This window comes from Gavialis gangeticus, unplaced genomic scaffold, assembly GCF_001723915.1.
Source record: "Gavialis gangeticus isolate Ggan-Ray unplaced genomic scaffold, GavGan_comp1, whole genome shotgun sequence".
Lineage (NCBI taxonomy): Eukaryota > Metazoa > Chordata > Crocodylia > Gavialidae > Gavialis > Gavialis gangeticus.
Window position 1 is genome coordinate 56,935,775 of NW_017729030.1, and position 9,337 is coordinate 56,945,111.

Genomic DNA, 9,337 nt, shown 5'->3' on the forward strand with positions numbered 1-9,337 from the left:
AGTGGGCAGGTAAATTGAATTAGTATTTAAATCATTCATACCAACATGAAGGATTTTAAAGCATGCATTTTGTTCCTATTACAATAGCATCTTGCAATCCTAAATGAGATTTAGACTATGTTACTATGAAAATTTAGCTACTCAGAGTAGCAAATAAAATTGAGACCATAATATAAAGAGGTGAGATAGGGTGAGAGGGGAACCAGGCAAAGGGAAGTGTGTAATGACATAGCTAAGCTCAATTACCAGGTCAGAGGCAGGGACAGAATCTGGGTTTCTTGATTTCTAATATAGTCCAATATAGCCTGAATCCCTGGACAATATTCTCTTGTTAGCTCTGTGTAAACTTACAGAGGAGGTGCAAAGCATTTTTTATTCATTCTACCATTAAATGCTAAAATAGTGCATTGCAATATAGATTTTTTTTTAATCAACTCACCCTGGAAGCCAGATAAGGTGGATCCTAATTTCTAAACATCTAAAGCAATAAGCATTTTACCAGTTTTGGAAAACAATGTCTACTTTAGCTCGTTGTTCTATCTTTCTCCTTATTTTATCTCTGATCCCCATCTCTTATTCCAATACTGTCATGGACCTTCATCTTTTGTTTCTTAGCAGGTCCATTTCCAGTAATGTTTCTGATTCTCTCTCTTCAGTTATGAGATAGACATTTTAGCTTTTGTTGGGTGCTTATAAACAGCAGCTCTACTTACTTGAAAGTAATTCCTTTCTTTGTCTTGAATATGGGAAGAAAAAACAGCAACACTTCTTCCAAGAGATGACCAGGACCTACAACATTTCACCTTTCATTTGATACAAAAAATTAAGTCTCTAGCTTTAATGACTATGAAAAAAATGATTTCCAAATGTGGAGCAGGTGTGAGATACAAGGATGTCTGTCTGACTTTGCAGAGAGCCTAAAATAGTAATTTAGAGGTAATCTATTATGCCACATATCTAAAAGGTTGCTGCCTTAGGTGCTAGTAATGGTACTGTAAATGTAAACACCTTTAACAATGTCATAGCTAGTTGATATGTGAAAGAAATGAGGAAAGATCACATTATGAAGATCTGGACAATCTTCTGAGTGACAGGTTATTATAATGTCATCTTTTTGGTTGGGCTTCAGATATGTCAGCTGTGATTTAAGGAACCTATCTATTTACATTTAATGAACTCTGTTTGATAATGGATACTCTCCATATATCTGGGTACCCTGGAAACTCCTTTTAGACTGTGGAGTTTGGTTGCCTTCACTGTCATCTCTTTGCTTCTGTTTTAAGCTAAAATCCAAAGCAATGATTGCAGAAATTATTACATTTGGCTTAGGGATAACCACTAGAAAGCCATTTTTTACATTTAGCCACTCCCTTTTTTGGATAGAGAACCTATTGGACAGGGCAAGAGAGTTTTCTAGGGGGAAAGTGTCTAAGCAATAGATCACCTGATAAGGCTGATTGGGGGACAGCTAGTTACCTGGCAAATGAGAACCAGTTATAAAAAAGGATCTCACAGAAACTTTTCTCAAGAGAGGGAGAAAAGGTGAGAACACATCTTGGCTGCTAGAGTTAGAACAGTTGAACCTTTATGTGAACAAGAGTATTTTGGCTTTAGGAAAATGAAGGGATCACCTCTATCATGTTTATGATTTGACAGGTGGTACAGAAGCAGGGAGAGTACCACCAGGATATCTTCTTCACTTCTGTAGGCCTAGGAAAGGCACATGAAATATTGAGGAACTGGGAAATGCCCATTTATGGTTAATATCCTATACAGATCATCTGCAACTGTGATTCACGCTTGTTTGGAATGATGAATTGCTCTGGAGTGAAAGTTAGACTGCACAAGGTGGTAATTAACCTCAATTCTTCTGCTCTTTTATCAATGAACCACATCAGCAAAAAAAATAGAATGACATGGGAGGGATCAGTGAGAAGTTTATTTATGGAAATGACTTAGCAGTAAGGGCTTCCTCCAAAGTATACCCATATGAAATAGTAAACCACTTGTCTAATCAATTAGACTTTCAAGGGATGAGGATGAGCATGACTAAAGTTGAGAACATGTGAGTCAGTAGAAGTTCCTCAGGGAAACTACACATAAATCAAGGCAGGTGGATGAAACCAGGTTGACCAGTTCAAGTATCTTAGCAACTGAGATACACAGGACAATGTGCCTGACTGCGAAACATAGTCTAGTGTGACGGGTTCTAGAAGAGTCTAGAATAATATCTCAAGTCTTGGATATGAAAAAAAGCTACTGAGACTGACATCCCGATGGGGATCCCTGAAGAAGCATGGGTAGAGTTAAGAGATGACAAGTTCAGAGCGTACATCTGTCCACAATATGTAGATTTTATGCACCCCCCACCAAATACATGACATGACTTTGAAATGGAAATATTTGATGGAGGGCAATGCTTGTGATTGGGCTGACAAGGTAAAGCAAATGCAACTTTGTGAGCATGGAAGCATACAAGAGATGAATGAGGAAGACTTTGTGAAGACAGAACAGCGGGAAAGAAAGATAAGCAAGAGTCTGAGGAAATTAAAAGAAACACTGGATGCATGTCACTAGAGGATGATGACAGGACGACATAAGGATTGTTTTGGATGGGATAGTATGGAGGGTGCTTGTATAAGGACCTAAACACAGATTATAGGACAAATAGAAGAAGAAAGATAGAGGAACAGAAGTATAAAAATATGCAGGTTAATGTAGTAAGTTTTTTTGGGGGTGGGATGGGTGAATCTGTTGGGGAAGGAATCACCACTGGTCCTTGGGTTGAAGAGTAGGGCCCTTTTTGTATAAAAGGTTAATAAAGACAGCCTGCACCCAGTAAATATATTAGGAATCATGAGGAAACAGCCAATGCTACAATCTATTCGTACAAAGGCAACATAAGAGGGCTTGGGCCTGTATAAAGGGACCCAAATGTAGCAGTTTGATGAGTTTCTAACTCAGGCACCTGTACCAGTGCTGTGTGACACTATCTGCATCTATATGAGATGCTACTGCACAGTCATTACTGAGCATTTATTAATACTTGTATAAACATGTACTAAATAACTGCACATTTATTTAGTACTTGTATAAACAAATACTAAATAAATGTGCAGTAATCTGAGTTACTATGCAGTAGCACCAGCAAATGCCTTTTTTCTGGTGCTACTGTGCAGTAGCCTAATACTCCTGTGCCGTAGCATTGCATCACATTTTTTGCCACACAACGCTACTGTGCAGTAGGATTGGGCTACTGCACAGTTAACATCTCATGTAGATGCACCCACTGTCACTTCACTTCCTCCCCTGTCAAGAATGAGTAAAGTGTTGGAGCTTTGCAAAACCTTTCTTCCTTGCTAAAGAGCAGGCAAGCATGAGAAATACAGCAGAACCAATGGTATGCTTGAACCTGGGAGGAGAACCAGGCTTAGTGAATGGTAATCTATGCACTTGCTGGAGGTGGCCTATATGTTTTCATCAAAACACTTTTCCATTGGTCCTCCCCACTCATGTCACTGGATTTCACAAAACCATGTTTAGCAGTATGCAGCAGGGTCACTGTTCAGCACACAGCACCACCAAGGTTCACTAGGGGGTCTTCTGAATAGATGTGGCAGGTGAATACAATCTATTAGCATTAAAACTGACCTGTTATTTCCATTTCAATGATTACCTAGCTCAGGAAGCCATGTGCTGGGTGTTGGCCCAGCAGAGCTTTGCGTCTAGTGTAGGGCAGGGGTGAGGGGCAAGTGATGTACCACCCATCCACTAAGAACTTGTGGGGTTTAGGATGACCCCAGGAACCCATTCATGTGTCCTGGGGTTAAGATACTGGCATTTACCAGATCAATGAACAGCCACACCCAAGAAGTATCTCCCCATAAATAAATCCTGCTCTGCAATAACCTAGGTTTGAAACAGAGGTGTGTGAGGGACAATGCTATGTCTCAATAGCTCCCATTAACACCTCAAGATGTATGCCAGGCATTGAGGCGCCAGAACCATTGACTCCCCTTCTGCTTACCCCTGCCTGGTTTTGGAATTGGGCTTCATTAACAGCCATACTACATTTGTACTGCTGAGCATTGCAGTCTCCTGTGCCCTACCCTCTTCCCTTAACTTGGTACTTCAAGTTTTGCTCTCCCCGCCCCCAATTTCCAAGAAAGGATTCAATCATTCATTGCCAAAAAAGCTGGGGTTCGGGCAGTCACTGGCAGAGTCGCCTCAGGCAGCAATGCTCCAGAGAAATCATGATGGAGGCTTTGGTGGAGGCAATACAATCCCAAGTGACCACTGCAGATGACTGGTGGGATGAGGTCCAGGGGGTGCTTAAAGCAGATGATGAGCAAGAGATACAAAGCATGGCCAGCACCATTGAATTCAGGAAGCAGCTCCTAGACTGCACAAACCAGTTTCTGGAGCTGGTCATGCAGTGCTGTGAGGATCTTCAGGAGACATGCACATTGATTGAGGATCATGTCCTTAAGTACGTGAACAAGCCCCTTATTCTCATCCAGGTCCCCCTTGCCCAGAAAGTGCACAAGCTCCACTTACCTTGCCTCTGTCCAGGACGTAGCCAGGAGTATTACTTCTGAGCCTGTTCCCCCACCCGCATTCCATTCAACAGAGAGGTGCCCCAATGCCAGCAAGACCTGGACAGAACCATTACAGTTCAGGGAGCAAGGGGAAGGTCAGACAGGGGGTGCATGGTTGGGAAAGAAAGCCAATTGATGGGAAAGGGGTTCCTATTTTTTAGGTTTCTTTGTAAACAGGGGACCCAGGAAGTGGGTATCCCACAGTGTTTCTTTGTCATTTTAATAAGTACTCGGGTATAATAAAAATGTATTTCCCATCCCTGTCAGTCTTCTTTATTGGGAAGGGTTGAAAATGGCTGGATCTGGGTGTTGGGTGATGTAAGAAAAGCCAAACATTCCCTGGCTTGCCTCAGACACAGAGCAGTAATGAGAGAAATGAGACTTAATTCCACACAACTGTACAGTGGATGTGGGTGGGGGGCAAAGAACGGTGGTAAACTTTTAACAGATCCTTCTGGCAACTGCTCCTGTTGCTGCATCAGGAGAACAAAGCCAGGGACCTTGGCCTGAGTATGTGATCATTGTCCTCTTAGAAATGTGAAGTGGCTGGGTAATATCCTGCATTGAAAAGGAAAGTGCCTGCTGATAAATGGTTGGCAAGTGGCACTCTTTGGGCAGAACAGTCATGGAAGCTGAAGTCAGACATATAGAGACTTAGATTTTCATATTTAAACATAAATTATATATTTAACATGTGACCTTGAGGTGTTCTGTACCCAAAGCTGGACTCCTCTGCATACAGATGTTGGCTCTGGAGAGCCAAGAGATAGAAGCCCTTTGTGAAATTTTGCAACCTTTCACAGATAAAATGCTCAGCAAAAATTGCAGTCCCCTACCTTTCCTCAGACCATGGCTTGGTAGTGCACAGTGGTGCGCAGTGGGAATGGTAAGTCAATTGGTCAGACAGCAGCCAGGAGGCTGCTGGATGCCATCCCCCTCCCCTCACTGTAGGAAGTGTCCCGCTGGGTGATGGCTGCAGAAAACTGCGGCCAACACTCTGAACACTTAACCCCAGCCCCTTGTTTGCCCATGCAGGACAACTGCTCTGATCTGCTGCTCAACATCTCTAGGCACCCAGGGTTGTGTTGCACAGGGCTGGAGGACAACTGTTGTAAGTGTCTTTCCAGGCAGCTGCCTCCCCCTACCCCCCCAGGGGGTTGTTGGGGAGGTGATCCAGGGATGGTTACCCCCTGCCACACCAATGGGCACAAAGCATGGCACTGCTTAGTGTGCCCCAGGCCATGTGCAATGAGCTCTTTGTGCAGGCTAAGGGTTGCCTGAGCCATTACACCCTGCTGCTGTTGATCCTGCTGGTACCCCATGTACATCTGTCCACCTGGTTCAGGACACTTAGTGAAAGCCTGGTCTGCCACACAACTTCCGCCAATGGCTGGGCAGATGCCTGTTGTACCACTATACAACCCTGACCCCCGATACCAAGGACAACATTGCTGCAGGAATCAATGCTTTCCTTGGTGTGTGAGGGGTGTGCTTGCTCCTGCCCAGGACTGGGGAAAGAAAAGGGGGAGACAAAATTGTGTGTGAACCTTAATATGCTTGTGCATGTGCCATGCTGTGCTGTGCTGTTCTGTGGTGGTGGGAACAAGGGGCCAGGTCGGTGCTGTTGTGCCATCCTAATCTAACAGTAACCATAACAGTAATCCTTAAACTACTCAGATCCTCAGTGTGCTTTGTCATTAACACTGGGGCAAGAAATTAACCAATATACATGAAGTGGGTGGCTGTGCTTAATGGTCCTGCAGGATCATGGAACACCATTTGCTGGGTTTTCTCTAAGACTGCCAAGTGAATAAGTGGTTCTGGGGACTGGTGTTTTGAAAATACAGACACAGCATGATTCAAAGGCACCTTCAGTGGAGATACAAAGGCAGCAGTGGTTTCTCAAGGCTGCTGCTTTCATGTAAAGTCCTGGGAACACTGCTCTGCTAACATGTTTTCTGCAGTGCAACAGTAGCAGTTTTTACTGGTACCTGTGAATGCCCTGCTCAGAGTTGCCTGTTGCCACTAATGGAGGGGGGTTCTGGGGAGTTGGTCTGAGGATAAGAAACTTTAACAACCTCAGTGCCCCAGACACTGTGATCCATTGACATAGACACCAGTGTCTGGGACCCTTGCCTGACCGCCTCCCCCCATGACCGACTATAATCACACATGCCACATCCCTGGAGTTGGCACAGACAGAAGCCTCAAGTCTGGCCCCCGTATGACTCAGTCAAAGTACAGGGGAAAAGCGGTGGTTAACATGGGACAAAGTACTCTGATGAGTGCAGCCTTGGAACTGGAGAACTGCATGTTAATGATCAAATGAAAGTACTCAAAGCTGAGAAGCAGTTTTTAATTTCATGCCAGTGTTAGACTAATGGACAGGGACAAGGCGGGTAGGAGCTGGTGTTCCCTAGCTAATCATGATGTTGCTGGACTTGACAGAGCCAGTACGCACCTGGCATGTATGCTGGATGCTGTCATTTGTGGTGGTCCCCTGTCATTTGTGGTGGACAATGTGTAGGCAAGCCCACCTCACAATGTTCAGCTGACATGCTTGATGAATAGTGGGTTAGGAATCATGGAATAGATTCATAGAAAGTAAGGGCTACAAGGGACCTAGAAAGACATCCAGTTCAAACCACCCTACTCAGGGCAGGAATACTGCTGAGATCAAAGATTCTCAGGAAGGTGTTTGTCTGCTCTCCTAATGAAGACTTCCAAGGTTGGGGACCACACAACCACCTTGGGTAGTCTATTCCAGATTCTAGTCACCCTTACATCCTTAAATCCAACCTGAAACTGTCCTCTAACAGTTTATGGGCATTCTCCTGTGTGGACATGCCATATAGTTAACATATTTTCTCCCAGCTACAGGCATTACATGCCTATACATGGCCACCAAAACCTCTCCTTGCTCCATGCCCCATATCTGTCTTCTTGAGATAGAACAGTCCCATATTCCCAATCTTTTCTCAGTGTTTGTTATCATTCATTCATTCATAACCCGATTCACTGCCTCACCAGTTATGGAGACTGTGAGCAAGGACCGGTGCCTTGACACATGGGTGACTTGTGGGTAGCCCTCCCTTGTGCTATGGCCCAAAAGGGACCCTGTGGGTGACCATTCTTGGCATACCCATCAGTACATGGCTCATTTTTTATTTACACTGTCCACAGATTTTAGGCGCCCTTTTTGCAAAAAAGCATGGCCAAAAGGAACAAAGTTGCCAAGATGGCACCAGCATGTCTGTTGTACAAACCTTTTGAACCAAAACAAAGATTGGCAGGGCAGGGCATGAACTTTTCCTGACCTGCTGAACAAGAGACCTATAAATTGAGGGGTGGCCCAGGAGCCCAGGTACTACCCCTTATTGATCTGAGATATCTGAGGCTGAGGAGAGAAGAGAGCGGACCAGGGAAAGAAGAGAGCCAACCAAGTCATGTAAGACTAGGACAGCTTCATCCTATGCAGAAACTAAAAACCTAGTGCAGGTGCTGGGGGATCCTGAGGTGTTAAGCCACTTTGGCATTGGCAACAGCCCAGGTACCTCCCTGCACATCTACCTGAATGTCTCCAGGAGACTTGTCCTGTGTATAATGTGCTGCATTATCAGTACCTCCAACTGTTAATGGAGGTACTCGAACTCCAAGGAAATAGATGACCAGAGGTATCCAAGCTGTCCTCCACTCCAAACAGCTCACTGACCATGGGTCCAACTGTGAGTCCTGCTGCCTCAAGTCAGAAAGACAGTGGCAGTTCACTAGTACTGTCCCTTGATGAGTCTGCCAAAGAAAGAGACTGGGGACATCATCCTCCATAACTGGTATGTTAAGCCATGGGGAACTGACATCTGACATCTGAACTGACACCTGAGATTAGGCTGGGCTGTGACATGAGGGGGGGGGTGCAGTAAACTGACATGAGATATGGACTGGGGGGTTAATTCAACTGACAACTAACTGACAGGTGGGGGGTTTGCATTGTCGTGCAGGAAGGTGAAGGGCAATGCAAAGAACGGAGGCTCTGCTGGTGACTTGTTTACAGCTATTCAGGGCCTGCAGTCCAGCAATTGGGACAGGCTAGCAGGCAAGCCCTCCTTGGTGCTTTTTCCAGAACTCTTCTTATCTGCTCGTCTGATTCTCAGAACACAGAATATTTCTCCTCATTCCTTCATTTTTAGCCCTACTTGTTACACCTCTGCCACCTCCAAAAAAACGCAGACCACATAGGAAGTCTTGGCGTATAGAATAATCAGTGCCATCAGTACCTGTGTGGTGTGGTTGTGGGAGATAGCAAGACAGTCACATTGAGTCTGTGGCTGAGTGTTGGCCAGGCAACGTGGAAGGAGGCATTCATGAGAAAGGGAGAGAGAACGGCAGTCCAGTTTGGAAACATAGAAAACCAGTACTGATTATGTGCAGCGATAGTTGCTGATTATTGGTTATGACTTGTTTGTTGATTTTAGCATAAACAGTGCAGATGGTTACTGCGTGCTGATAAAAAGAGATTTATAATGAAACTCTTTGCGTATTGCCTGAGGTTTAAAAAGTTAAAAAGTACTGCTTCTTGATAATGGTTACTGTGTAAATGCTGTGATGGTTGTGGAGCAAAGCACCCATCATGAATGAGGGGTGGGTGGCCAGGATGAAGCACCACCACCCACTGCCTTGTGTTGCCACTGCTTTGTGTTTGGCCACACCCCCCCCTCCCCTGGCACCCGGAATACCTCCTG